Source organism: Onychomys torridus, chromosome 11 (genome assembly GCF_903995425.1).
Source record: "Onychomys torridus chromosome 11, mOncTor1.1, whole genome shotgun sequence".
NCBI classification, from domain to species: domain Eukaryota; kingdom Metazoa; phylum Chordata; class Mammalia; order Rodentia; family Cricetidae; genus Onychomys; species Onychomys torridus.
In genome coordinates, this window is record NC_050453.1 from 65568851 (window position 1) to 65581101 (window position 12251).

General features: G+C 49.2%; 1 pseudogene; it reads right to left on the minus strand.

Annotated features, from left to right (window-relative positions):
- Positions 1-740: 740 nt before the first annotated feature.
- Positions 741-12251, minus strand: part of LOC118592900 — a 64729-nt pseudogene continuing 53218 nt past the window's right edge.

Genomic DNA, 12251 nt, shown 5'->3' on the forward strand with positions numbered 1-12251 from the left:
AGCTGGTGTGTGTTTAATGTGTGTGTGCATGTGTATGTATGCATGCATGTATGCCTGTGTGTGCCTGTATAAATGTGTGCACATGTGTATGCGGGTGTATGTGTCTTTGTATGTGCTGAAGTCAGAGGAGAACCTCAGGTGGTCTGCTCTACCACAGCCTTATCCCCTTAAGACAGGATCTCTTACCGAACCTGGAGCCAGGTTGGGGGGCAGCAAACCCCTCTGCCCCCAGAATGACAGCAGGCACTCTGCCTAGCTTTTTACATGGGTCCAGACAGAACTTGCTTAACAAGCACGCTTACCCACTGAGCCATCTCCTGAGCCTGGTAGACAACACTACCCAGCTGGTCTTCATGTTCCCATTGGCTCCAGGGAAAGCCCTCTTGGGGGAAGAAAGACATTGAACGAAAACAGAAAAGTGGCCACAACAGGGAAATTAATGGTGGACAGCAGAATCCATGAGTCAGAGGGTCCAAGGGTCCTCATCCTCTTAGAGTAGGAAGGAGAGACAGCCAGGGACATGGCTCAACCACCTGGACGCGTTCATACACACACACACACACACACACACACAGAGCTACATCTGCTGAAAGGTGACACATGAAAGGTGACAGCACAGTGTCACCAGCCTGGGAATGTCAGGATAACGTCACCGGGCTGAGGGGGGCCTTGGGGTGCGGCACATGCCCCCGAACTTCCTGGGGGGAAATCTTGCCACTGTCAGGTACACGAAAGACCTGTCAAAGGCGCACGAAACAAGCTGTGCGGATTGTGAAACTCAAGCCGTGCTTGTGTTTTTTGGTGACAACATGGAGATCCACAGATGTTCTCTCGATTTGAAAATGAGCAGCTGCCAGGGACCCCTCCATTGTGACCTCCGTCACCTCCTGGGTGTCTCCTGCCTCCGCCCCCTGCTCCGGATTTCTTTTTCCCATCACCAGTGGGACCACACCCACATCCAGGTCTATGACAGGACTCTCAGGATGAGCAGGCCTGTGGTGGGAGCCAGAGGTCAAAGGCCAGATAGGAGATAAGATGAAGTTCAAGAGACAAGACTGTGGAGGGTCAAAGGCCAAATGCTGCTGGCTCCCAGATGTCCTCAGGAGGCTGGCAGCCAGGCATGTGAAGGTGTTGAGTGAGAGGCAGAAATCAGAAGGAAGGGACAGTGTCATTTGGAGGGCTGAACCCTCGTTACTTCCCGCTGTCCTTCCCACTCACCCCCCTGACTCTGGGGACAAACATCTTGCAGAGAAACTGAGACCCAGCACATTGGAGCAGCTCACTGCCCTGGCTGAGCACAGCCCCGCATTGTCATGAATGAGAAACGTTAATCCTCAAGCCATGCATTAGCGGAACTGAGGCTAGCCTGGGTACCAAGGCTGTGCTTTCGTGAGCAATTGATCAGCAGAATTACCATCAAAGAGGCTCCGTTTGGGCTTTGGAGATGGCTCAGTTGGTGAAGTCCTGGCCATGTAAACATGAGGACCTAAATCCACCCTAGAACTCCCGTGAAAAAAACGCCAGACGTGGCTTTGCTTCCTTATGACCTTGGCCCTGGGGAGGCAGAGACCAGACAAGCCAATCAGCCCATTTGATAAATTCCAGGCCAGTGAGAGACCCTGTCTCAAGGTGGACGGTGTCTGAGGAACGACACTTAGTACCTTTTTCACCTTTTCGGTGTTGGGATTAAAAGTCCGTACCACCACACCCAGATTTGTTTTTTAATGAACTGATTTATTAATTAAAATTTGAGACAGAGTTGCTCTGCATAGCCTTGGCTGGCCTGGAACTCACTATGTAGACACACAGAGATCCATCTGCCTCTGCCTCCCAAGTGCTGGGATTAAAGGCGTGCGCCACCATGACCGGCTTACACCCAGACTTTTATGGGGGTTTTAGGCGTCTAATCCAGGGCCTCATGATTTCAAGATAAGCGCTTTACCAACAGCCATCCCCCCAGCCATGAACTGCTATTCTCTACAAATTCCCCTTTGGCCAGTGAGATGGTGCCTTCGAGCAAGCTAATGACCTGAGTTCCATCCTTGGGACTCACATGGTGGAAGTACAAAAACTGAGTCTTGGAAGTTATCCTCTGTCCTCCACATGTGCATATGGTTCTTTCTCAAACATACGTGCACTCACATGTACACACATACACACACACACATACACACACACACATACACACACACACGCACATCCATGGAATTTTTAAAAGTTCTATAAACTTTCCTCTGTTAAGTCTAGTAACAGAAACGGACTAGAGCACTTCCTGAAGGTCTCACAACTCCGGAGCGACAGAGTTGCTCTCAGAAGTCATGTGACCACACAGTGAGCAGCTGGCCACAGAGGAGACAGGGGATGGTCAGCTTGCTGAGGTGAGCTCAATGAGGTTAGTTTCTGGAGAGGAAGGGCATGCCTGAGCACTGGCGTTGGGAGGCATTTGGTCAGCGTGATGCATCCTCCAGCATATTCTGCACTGGGGATTCTCGAATCAGCGTCAGTGATGGCCAAAGCTGGCAAAACCCTGGGTAGATCCCTCCTTCTCAAACTCGTGACTCTAGAGGAAGGTACAGGCTAAAATTAGAGAAAATTTAGAAGTAAATCCTTTTTAAAAAGTTTTATAAGGTGGGTGTGAGGGTGTACACCTTTAATCCCAGCACTCAAGAGGCAGAGACAGGTGGATCTCTGTGAGTTCCATGCCAGCTAGGGCTACAGAGTGAGACTCCAACTTTTAAAAAAAAAACTTTATTACATTTTAATTTTTTGTTTTGTGGTGTGTGTGTGTGTGTGTGTGTGTGTGTGTGTGAGAGAGAGAGAGAGAGAGAGAGAGAGAGAGAGAGAGAGAGAGAGAAGGTACATGTGGATTTCAAAGGACCACTTGCAGGAGTCACTTCTTTCCTTCCATCAGGTGGGTCCTGGTGCTCGAACTCAGGTCCCCAGGCTGGGTGGCAGGTGCCTTTACCTATGGAGCCATTTTGGCAGCCCATAGATCTGGGTTTGTTGTTGTTTGCTGTTTGTTTGTTGTGTGAGCATGGATGGTAGAGTGACAGCCTCTCTGCTCCTTCCTCTCACATGTCATCTACCATTTTGTTTTGAGTCAGGGTCTCTCAGTGGCATGGAGCCCACTGAGGAGGTCGGTCGGTCTGGCCAGCAAGCCCCAGGGATCTGCCTCTAGCACTGAGATGACAAGCAGGAGGCATCACACTTGGCTTTTTACGTGGGCTCTAGGGTTCAAGCTTAGGCCCACCAATTGAGGGATATCCTGGAAATAAAGCTACAGAAAGAGATGTCCACAAGACCGTCAATGCCTCTGTTGTGTGATGAGCTCTGAGTGGCAGGCACTCGGAGGCCAAGCTACCTAGTGGTGAGGACTCTCCTCAGGTCTAGGGAGGACTCCTCTTGAAAGGTTCTGTACCATGTTTCCTTTAACAGCACACGTACTAGTTATTTGTCTTGTGGCTGTGGCAAAAACACTTGACAAAGCAGCCTAAGGCAGGAAAGGATTTATCTCGGCTCACAGTGGGAGGGTACAGTCAGGAGTGACGGGAGGGTGTGGTACAGAAGGGGTGGCGGCAGAAGCGTGAGGGGGCAGATCACATGGGATCTACTGTCAGAAAGCAGAGAGAGATGGATGCTGGTGCTCAGCTTCCTTCCTCCTCGGTATTCAGTGTGGGACCCCAGCCTGTGGGCCGCTGCTACTCACATTAGAGTGGGTCTTCCCACTTCAGCTAGCACAGTCTAGGAACTCCCTTAGAAGCTGGCCGGGAGCTTGCCTCCCACGTGATCCCAGAGGGTATCAAGGTGACAGTTCTAATCTTAGCAGTCTCCACTCTGTACGAGCCTTTCAGTAGTTGCTTCTGCCCCCTGGCTCCAGGAGAGAAGAAGGATTCAGACATGACCTCTTGATGTAGCTAGACCGAACTTAGAGGGAGGCCAGAGGTCCACTCCAGCTAAAGAGACTTTAGTGCTCTTTTCTCTTAGAAAGAGATTTTATTTTCTAAGAAAATACTAAACCATGGAAGGAGTTAGTCAGGTAGAACTGAAATACTAGATTATCAATGTCATAGGAAACGTTAAATTGTAGCTGGAAAGTCTCTCTCTGGGTCCCGCCAAGCCCCCCAGTCCCACAGCCCCCTTATAAAATAATCACTCAGAAGCTTATATTAATTAAAATTGCTCGGCCATTAGCTCATGCTAACTATTGAAAAGCTCTTACACACAAATTAACTCATAATTCTTATCTATGTTTAGTCAGGTGGCTTGGTACCTTTTCTCAGTTCTGCCTTCACATCTTGCTTCCTCTGTGTCTGGCTGGCGACTCCTGACTCAGCCTTCCTGTTCCCAGAATTCTCCTCTCTGCTTATCCTGCCTATACTATATTTCTTGCCTGGATACTGGCCAATCAGCATTTTATTTATCCACCAAATCAGAGCAACACATTCACAGCATACAGAACGATATCCATAGCAGTTAAATGATTGATTGAAATCAGAAAACTTGTTTGTTTGTTTGTTTGTTTTTCTGATCCAGGAGCCCAAGGCTGGACTTGAACTTGTGACCCTCCTGTTGACTTTATGATCCTCTTGCCTCAGACATGCATCATGCTTGGTAGAGTTGAATAGTTTTAAGCCCCACGTATCCCTTGGCTGAGGGACAGAAATGCTGGTCAGTTAAAAATCTATCACCAAACAAATAGAAACAGAACGTCTAACTCTCAAACCGATGAAATATAGGAACAGAAAGGAACAAAGTACTCAATGTCGTGACAACAGAGAACAAGAAAACACAGGAAAGGGAAAGACAAAGAGGAGGCGAAACTCAAATGAGAGAGTTTCAGCAAGGCCATGAGCAGGGAGTCTAGGGAGGGTGTGTGTGCCACATCCCTCATCCAAAACCGCTCAGTGCCCCGGCTTCTGTGTTGACTATAAGAAACACATGACCAGTAGTGATAGACCCAGAGACAGGAAGGGAAGAGAAACAGGTCAGCATGGCAGGAAGTGGCCAGAGAGACATTAACGATGGACTGGAGAGCTCAGATGTTACCTTCACTGAAGCCTGGTTTTGAGGTGACCTCACTCTCCATATGTCAGGGTGGCCAGTCTCTGGGGTAAAAATCTCCTCATCAGTTGTGTCCAAAGACCATTGTGGATTTGACCCAATACAAAACTGTAAACTTGCTTAAAATATTCTGATATCTTTGCTCACAGAGCAAGCGATCTCCACCTGGAATTGTTCCCCAGACTGGGATTTCTATCTTTTGCAGGGAATTTCTTTTCCTTTTTTCTTGTTTTCTTTCTTACTTTTCTTTTCCCACTTCTTTTCTTTCCTTTTCTTTTTGTAATTTGATTGTGTGGTTCTCTAGTGTGAGCTTTGTAGATCAGCAGTTCTCAACCTGTGGGTTGCAGACCCCCACTCTGATGGTCGAACAACCCTTTTTTCACAGGGGTTACATGCCAAATATCCAGCATATCAGATATTTACACTACAATTCATAACAGTAGCACAATTACAGTTGTGAAGTAGCTATGAAAATGATTTGATGGTTGGGGTCACCAGAACACGGGGAACTATAGTAAAGGGTTGCAGCGCTAGGCAGGGGCGAACCACTGCTGTAGATGACAACGTCTTGTCACCATATGCAAAGATTTGATACACCTGACGCCAGAGAGTCACGAGTCACCCTGGTACAGGGATCAGGAGGGTTGATGACAGGGACTGTGGTGCTCTCAGGGCTGAAAGCCTCTGAGTGTGTGTGTGTGTGTGTGTGTGCATGTGCGTGTGCGTGCGCGCGTGCTCATGTGTGTGTGTGTGTATGTGTGTGTGTCTGTATGTGTCTGTGTGTCTGCATATGTCTGTGTGTTTGTATGTGTCTGTGTATGTCTATGTGTCTATATGTCTGTTTCTGTGTGTGTGTGTGTCTGCATGTCTGTGTATGTCTGTGTGTCTGTATGAGTCTATGTGTCTGTGTGTCTTTGTGTTTGTGTGTCTTTGCCTGTGTGTCTGTGTGTCTGTGTATGTCTATGTGTCTGTTTCTGTATGTGTGTGTGTCTGCGTGTCTGTGTGTCTGTATGTGTCTGTTTCTGTGTGTGTCTGTGTGTGTGTGTGTGTCTGTCTGTCTGTGTCTGTGTGGCCCTGGTCTCTCTCAGGAGGAGCAGTGCTGACCAGTGGGAATCTCTGAGGCCTCAAGGAGTCCATGCCTGTTTGTTTTTTTTTTTAGTTCTCCCTGCCTGCTGCTGGAGTATGGACAGGCTATCCAGCTTGGGTCACTCTGCTCTGTTTTCCTCTTTGCTGGAAGAATGATGCATGCCCATTCAGTTCTAGCTGCAGTCTACGAAGGCAGCGCATGACACAGAAAACCTCGTTCTGTTCATTTCCAGGGACAGGGCTTGCCCACTGCACTCCTTCAGAAAGGTCAGGGGTAATGAATTCCTCCTCTGAGCACCCAAGGGGCAGCCAAAGCCCACTCACATAGGCCCCCTCAGCATTTCCCGATCTGAATAAATCACGTGGGAATTGGGCTGAAATTTATCTTTGTGGTGTTTACACAGACAGACCTTCAAAAGCTGGTCGATATGGTAAACAAGGATAATTAAAATATTTCAGGGGAGAAGGCTGAGCATTCCAAAGGGGATGAGAAAGGGACATTGGGAGCCCAGCAGCCCAACCCATCCCTGGGCAATGAGAGGATGAGAAATTGCCATTTTGATTTCATCTTTGTGTGTGGTGGGTGTGTATGCATGGGTGCCCGTTTGTGTGAGTACACACGCCACAACGCTTGTGTGAAGGTCAGAAGACACTTTGAGTGTCGTTCCTCATGAGACAGGGTCTCTGATTGGCCATTGTGTATGCCAGGCTGATGAGTGCACTGGCTTAGGGGGAATCCTCCTGTCTCTGCATCCCATCCTGCTGTAGGAGTGCTGGGGTTATAGATTTGCACTACTGAGTCTGGCTTTGCGTGCATTCTGGGAATCTAAACCCTGGTTCTCATGCTTACACAGCAAACACTTGACCCAGGATCATCTCCCCAACTCTAAGTACTGTTTTTTAAAATCATGTCTTATTTATATATGGATGTGCATGAAGTGTACATGCATGCCATCGTGCATGTATGGAGGTCCAAGGACAACTCGTGGGGGTGGGGGCTTGCAGGCAATCGCTTTTGCCTGTTGAGCCCAAATATATAATTGCCAGTCTTTAATGACTCACAAATCATTACACAAATATGACCCCAATGGCTCCACATAGTGATTCTCAGACAAGGTGGGTAAGTTGTACTGTTTGGCCAATGTCCTTCAGAGATGGTGCCCAGCTCAAGTTAAGGCAGAGCTGGGCACCTCTGAGGTCAGGACTGGCTCTTCCAGACAGGGGAAAGGTGGGAACAGAGGATGGCAGTTTCTCCACCACTGCAAACGCTATGAATCTCTCGTGTCCCATGCCCTTGTGGGGGCTCTATTTCCCCATCCGGAAGGTGGACGTGGGGCAATGCCTGTTTTAATATGCTCCCTTGGAGGATCACAGAGAACCTGTGGGGCAGACTTGGGGCAGGGTAAGGCTTGGCTCCTCCCTTTCCCCACAGACCACAGAAGGAGGGTCTGATGCTGCCTAAGGACGCCCCATGATCTCTCTCTCTCCTTGGACCCAGCCTTCAATCTGGAGACCAACCAAAAACACCAGCTAGGAGGCAGCGCGGTAACCAGGCCTAACCCTGTCCTTCTTGGGCCTCCTTACTAGCTAACTATTCCTCACTCATGTGGGCAGGAGTTCTCATGGGAAAAATACCCGGAACTTTTTGTTTTTGTTCCTAGCTCAAGCAGAGCCTCCAGCTCTCTACATAGCCAAAGATGGCCTTGAACTTCTGATCTTCTAACCTCTATCTCCCAAGCGCTGGGATTACAGATGTGACATCACACCTAGCTTATGCAGCGCTGGAGACTGAATCTAAGCCCTCATGCATGTTAGGCAAGTGCTCTACCAACAGAGCTAGAACCCCAGCCCTGCCATAGGCTCTGCTGACTTGGAAGCCACAATCCTCACTTCTAATCCTAGCTATGCCAACTTTCGACCAAGAACAGTGACCCCAGTTCTTCAGATAGGGACATGCCTGAATCTCCCTTGCACGTGACGAAGGAGCCTGATGCTGTGTCTCATCAACAGAGTGGTTGTGTCATTGGCGAATGTGGTAGCTGTTTGCATGCTATACTCAGATGTTTTTCCTTTGATGGGAAGTGGGTGATGTTAGGAGACCTTGGGGAAGGGGCAGCTGAAGGGAGCAGGCAAAAGCACCTTGTCCTAGGTACTGCCATTTTGTCTTCACACTCCATTTTACCTGAAAGGTAAAACAAAATTCAGGCTCACAAGCCCTAGGGGAGCTGAGAACCTTCCAATAGCTGACCAACCTCCTCCTTAAACAACAGAAATAGTTTGTTACTACTTCTCCAAAACATTATGGCTGTTCCTAACCGCAGGAAGAACAAGGGAGTCTGACTGGTCGGACTGAAGATCTTACATTTTGTGTTGGTTGACAATGATGGAGCTCATAGGGGAAGGCCCTGATCCCTAGATCCTGACGGGTGAAAGCTGTAACTGTAACTTGGCAACAAATGTTTGTATGTTTTGTGTTTATAAACCCCTGCTCGGGCCTGTCAGGAGAAACAAGGCTCCCGGTCCACAGGAGTGGCCCTGCTTCTGTGGTGATTTATTAAAATCCTTGGGACCCATACCTGTTGTCTCTCTCCTTCCTCAAGGCACATAAGAGACTGGGTGTAGTAGTCATGGTGGGAAGATGGTGGCTGAGTAGAGTCTGTGTCCATCTTGCGGAAGCCTTGACCTCCAGGCAGAGATGTGCTTAGTGACCTTGGAGAGAGCACACTGAAATCTTTCCCCAGTGTCCTCTGCTCCCAAGGATCCAAGTGTGGTCTCTAAAGTCCGTGTGCCAGCAAGAGGAGCACAGGACAGCTGCTCTCTGTTCGTGACCTCCCATGGAAGATATGACTAATGAAGCCAATGGCTTGTGCAGGCTCTGTGGAAAAAGGCGCCCATCATCTTAATGGTACCTTGGAGCCCTTGGGCTGACCGCGTGGCCATTTCCTGATGCTCACCCCGCCCACCACCCCTCCATGGGAGCTATTCCTGGCATGTCCTGTGGTACAAAAGTGCACTTCATCTTTTCAAGGAGACACAGGAGGTTGAAAGTCGAAGCCATCGGAACAAACCTTGGCTTTGGAGAGGAGTCAAATGCTTCTTATGCAAGTATCTGCTGTCTCCCTCAGAAGAGGGAGTGCTGAGTCCAAGCCGAGTCGGGGGACCTGGAGATAAGGACAAGAAAGGGCTGAGATCGATGAGGTACACACTGTCTCTGGGGAGAGCTCTGGCTTGTGGGTCATCCTTGTCCATGGGGCAGCTCTGTCTCCAGCCTTACCTAGGCCAGTCCAGGTATCAGAGGACAACTTTCTATCCCACCATCCTGTGAAGGCTGGGGGTGAGGCTGGTGAAGACGACTTAGCCAGTAGAGGGGTTGCCACACATGCAGGAGGACATGAGTGTCATTTGCAGAACCCGTGTGAAGAGGCTGGGTGTAGTGGCATGTTTGCTTGTAATTGCAGCACTGATGACGTAAGATGGGCTGGGCTCACTGGCCAGCTAACCCAGCTGAATCAGTGATTTCCCCCCAAAAGTAGACAGCCCTTGTCAGGAAGTAAACAAGGCTGAGGGATGGCAAGATGGCTCAGTGGGTAAAGGCGCTTGCAAGTGGGAGCATGATGACCCGAGTCTGACCCACAGAACCCAAGTTAAAAGTCAGTTGCAGAGCCGGCCGTGGTGGCACATGCCTTTAATCCCAGCACTCGGGAGGCAGAGGCACTCGGATCTCTGTGAGTGTGGGGCCAGCCTGGTCTACAGAGCAAGATCCAAAGCCACACAGAGAAACTCGGTCTTGAAAAACAAAAACAAAACAAAACAAAAAAGTCAGATGCGGTGTCACACATCTGTAGTCTAAACACTCCCAAAGTGAGAAGACAGAGGGAAGTGGAGGCAGGAGGTTCATCCTGAAGATCATGGATGGGCTAGTTTGGAGGATGCAGCATGGATGAAAAAACTTGAAAGACCCTGTCTTAAGGTGGAGGAAGAGACCTGATTCTGAAAGTTGTCCTCTGACATGCACCTTGATAGACAAACACACATGAAAATAATAAAAAACTTAAAAAAGAAAACCAAGGTATAGAGTGACTGAGAAATACACATGAGGTTGAACCTTGACCTCTAAACACACATCTACCTGTATGTATACACAGAAGCGCGCGCGCGCGCACACACACACACACACACACACACACACACACACACACACAAAGGAAGAGAGAGAGACTCAGGAAGAGCTGAGGTTTTGTGTGGCTTGCCTCTGGAAGCAGCAGATCTACCCTCTCCTCCAGGCCAAGGCCACCACCTTCACGTACACGTTAGAGGATGCCACTGGAAGACACGGGTAGCCAGGGTGGGTGGAACCCCTGCTCTGGCTTGCCTGAGCGTTGAACCTCTCCACACCTCAGAGCTTCATCAAGACAACGGGGCCTCAGGAAGCTTGCTTCCTCCAACTAAGCTGGGCAGCAAGCAGAATCGGGGTGGCCTCTCTGGAGAGTAATGACTCCCTGTAGGAAAGATGTTGAATCCTCTCAAAATAGCTCTCTGGACGGGGATTCTTGGTGCCCTCTGGTGAATGGGGGATGTGGAATGTCGGTGCTGGGCCCCCAGGGCCTCTTCCACCCACTGAAAAACAGGATCTACAGAGTGTCCAGACTTCAAGTTGCTGTGGGCATAAACCCTGGGGGCCAGGAGAATTTTAATGAAGCATGTTTGGTTTGTAGTCCTGGGAGGCTGGAAGTTGAGGGCTTCATCCATTTCCCAGGGACAAATAGCGGGGGGGCTGGGGATTGGCTGAGTTGGTAGAGTACTAGCCCTGCATTCAAGGAGCCCTGGTCCTGTGCTCTGTGTGGCATAAACCAAGGCAGTGGCTAACCGGGTTGTCCCAGAGCTAGGATAAGAGTACAAGGTCATTCTTTGTTGCACTTTCCAAGGTCAGCTGCAGGAGCCTGTGGCAGAAGAAAATCTGGATGGCTTCCAACCTTCTCAGAAAGTAGCCACTGAGTTTTGGCTCCTTTTCCTAGCAGAGTTCCAACAATGACCAATAGGACAAAAGTCCTTTCCTGAGATTAAAAACCACTGCTCAGAAAACATGGCCGTTTACACGGAGACTTCCAAATGGCCCAAGTGAGGAGAACAGGTTATCTGTGTGATGCTCGGCCATAAGTAGGACATCTGTATCACACACACACACCCTGCCAAGGCTCAGGGACCACTCTGGTAGAGTAGACAGAAAGACTGTAAGAGCTAGAGACCACTAGGGAGGGCTGGGGAGAAGCGGCATCTGGACATGGCAGGATGGCTGTACTCACGAGCTCACAGAAGCTGGGAGTCAGCAGGACAGTCCGCACAGATGGGCACGTGCACACCAGAGTCCTCACTCCTGGCTACTGAGGGCGGCAGAGTCAGCTTTAGTTTTGGAGTGGGGTCCCTGGCAGACTGCCCACAATCCAGCCATGGCCCCACCCCCATGCACATATAGGCAGCACTCGCTGGACTCAGTAAGATACTGTTTTTTTAAAGTACATGAACTTGGGAAGGGAATGTATGTGTGGGATCCATGAGGAGTCAGACAGGGAAGAATATGATTAAAATATATTATATGTACCCATGAAATCCTCAAAGATAAATTAAAAAATATTAAAAACTCCAAACACTGCTCAGGACTATATAGACCATGGCACTGAAATTGCAAACCTCTTGCAAACCCAGTGGCTTACAGCAGCTTTTCCATATTGTTCTTTTGTGCATCATGTTAGGTTTCTACTGCTGTGATCAAACAGGACCAAAAGCAGCTTGGGGAGTAAAGGGTTTATTTCAGCGCACACTTCCATATCACCGCTCACCATCAAAGGAAGTCAGGACAGGAACTCAAAGCAGGAACCAGGAGGCAGGAGCTGATGCAGAGGCTGTGGAGGAGCGCTGCTTACTGGCTTACTCAGCCTGCTTTCTGACCACCTGCAGGGGGGGGCGGTTGGCATCACCCATAATAGGCCCCACTATATCAACAATTAATAAAGAAAATGTACAGACTTGCCCACAGGCCAATCATAGGGAGACATTTTCTCAATGGGCAGTGTCTCGTCCCGATGACTCTAGCTTGTATCAAGTTG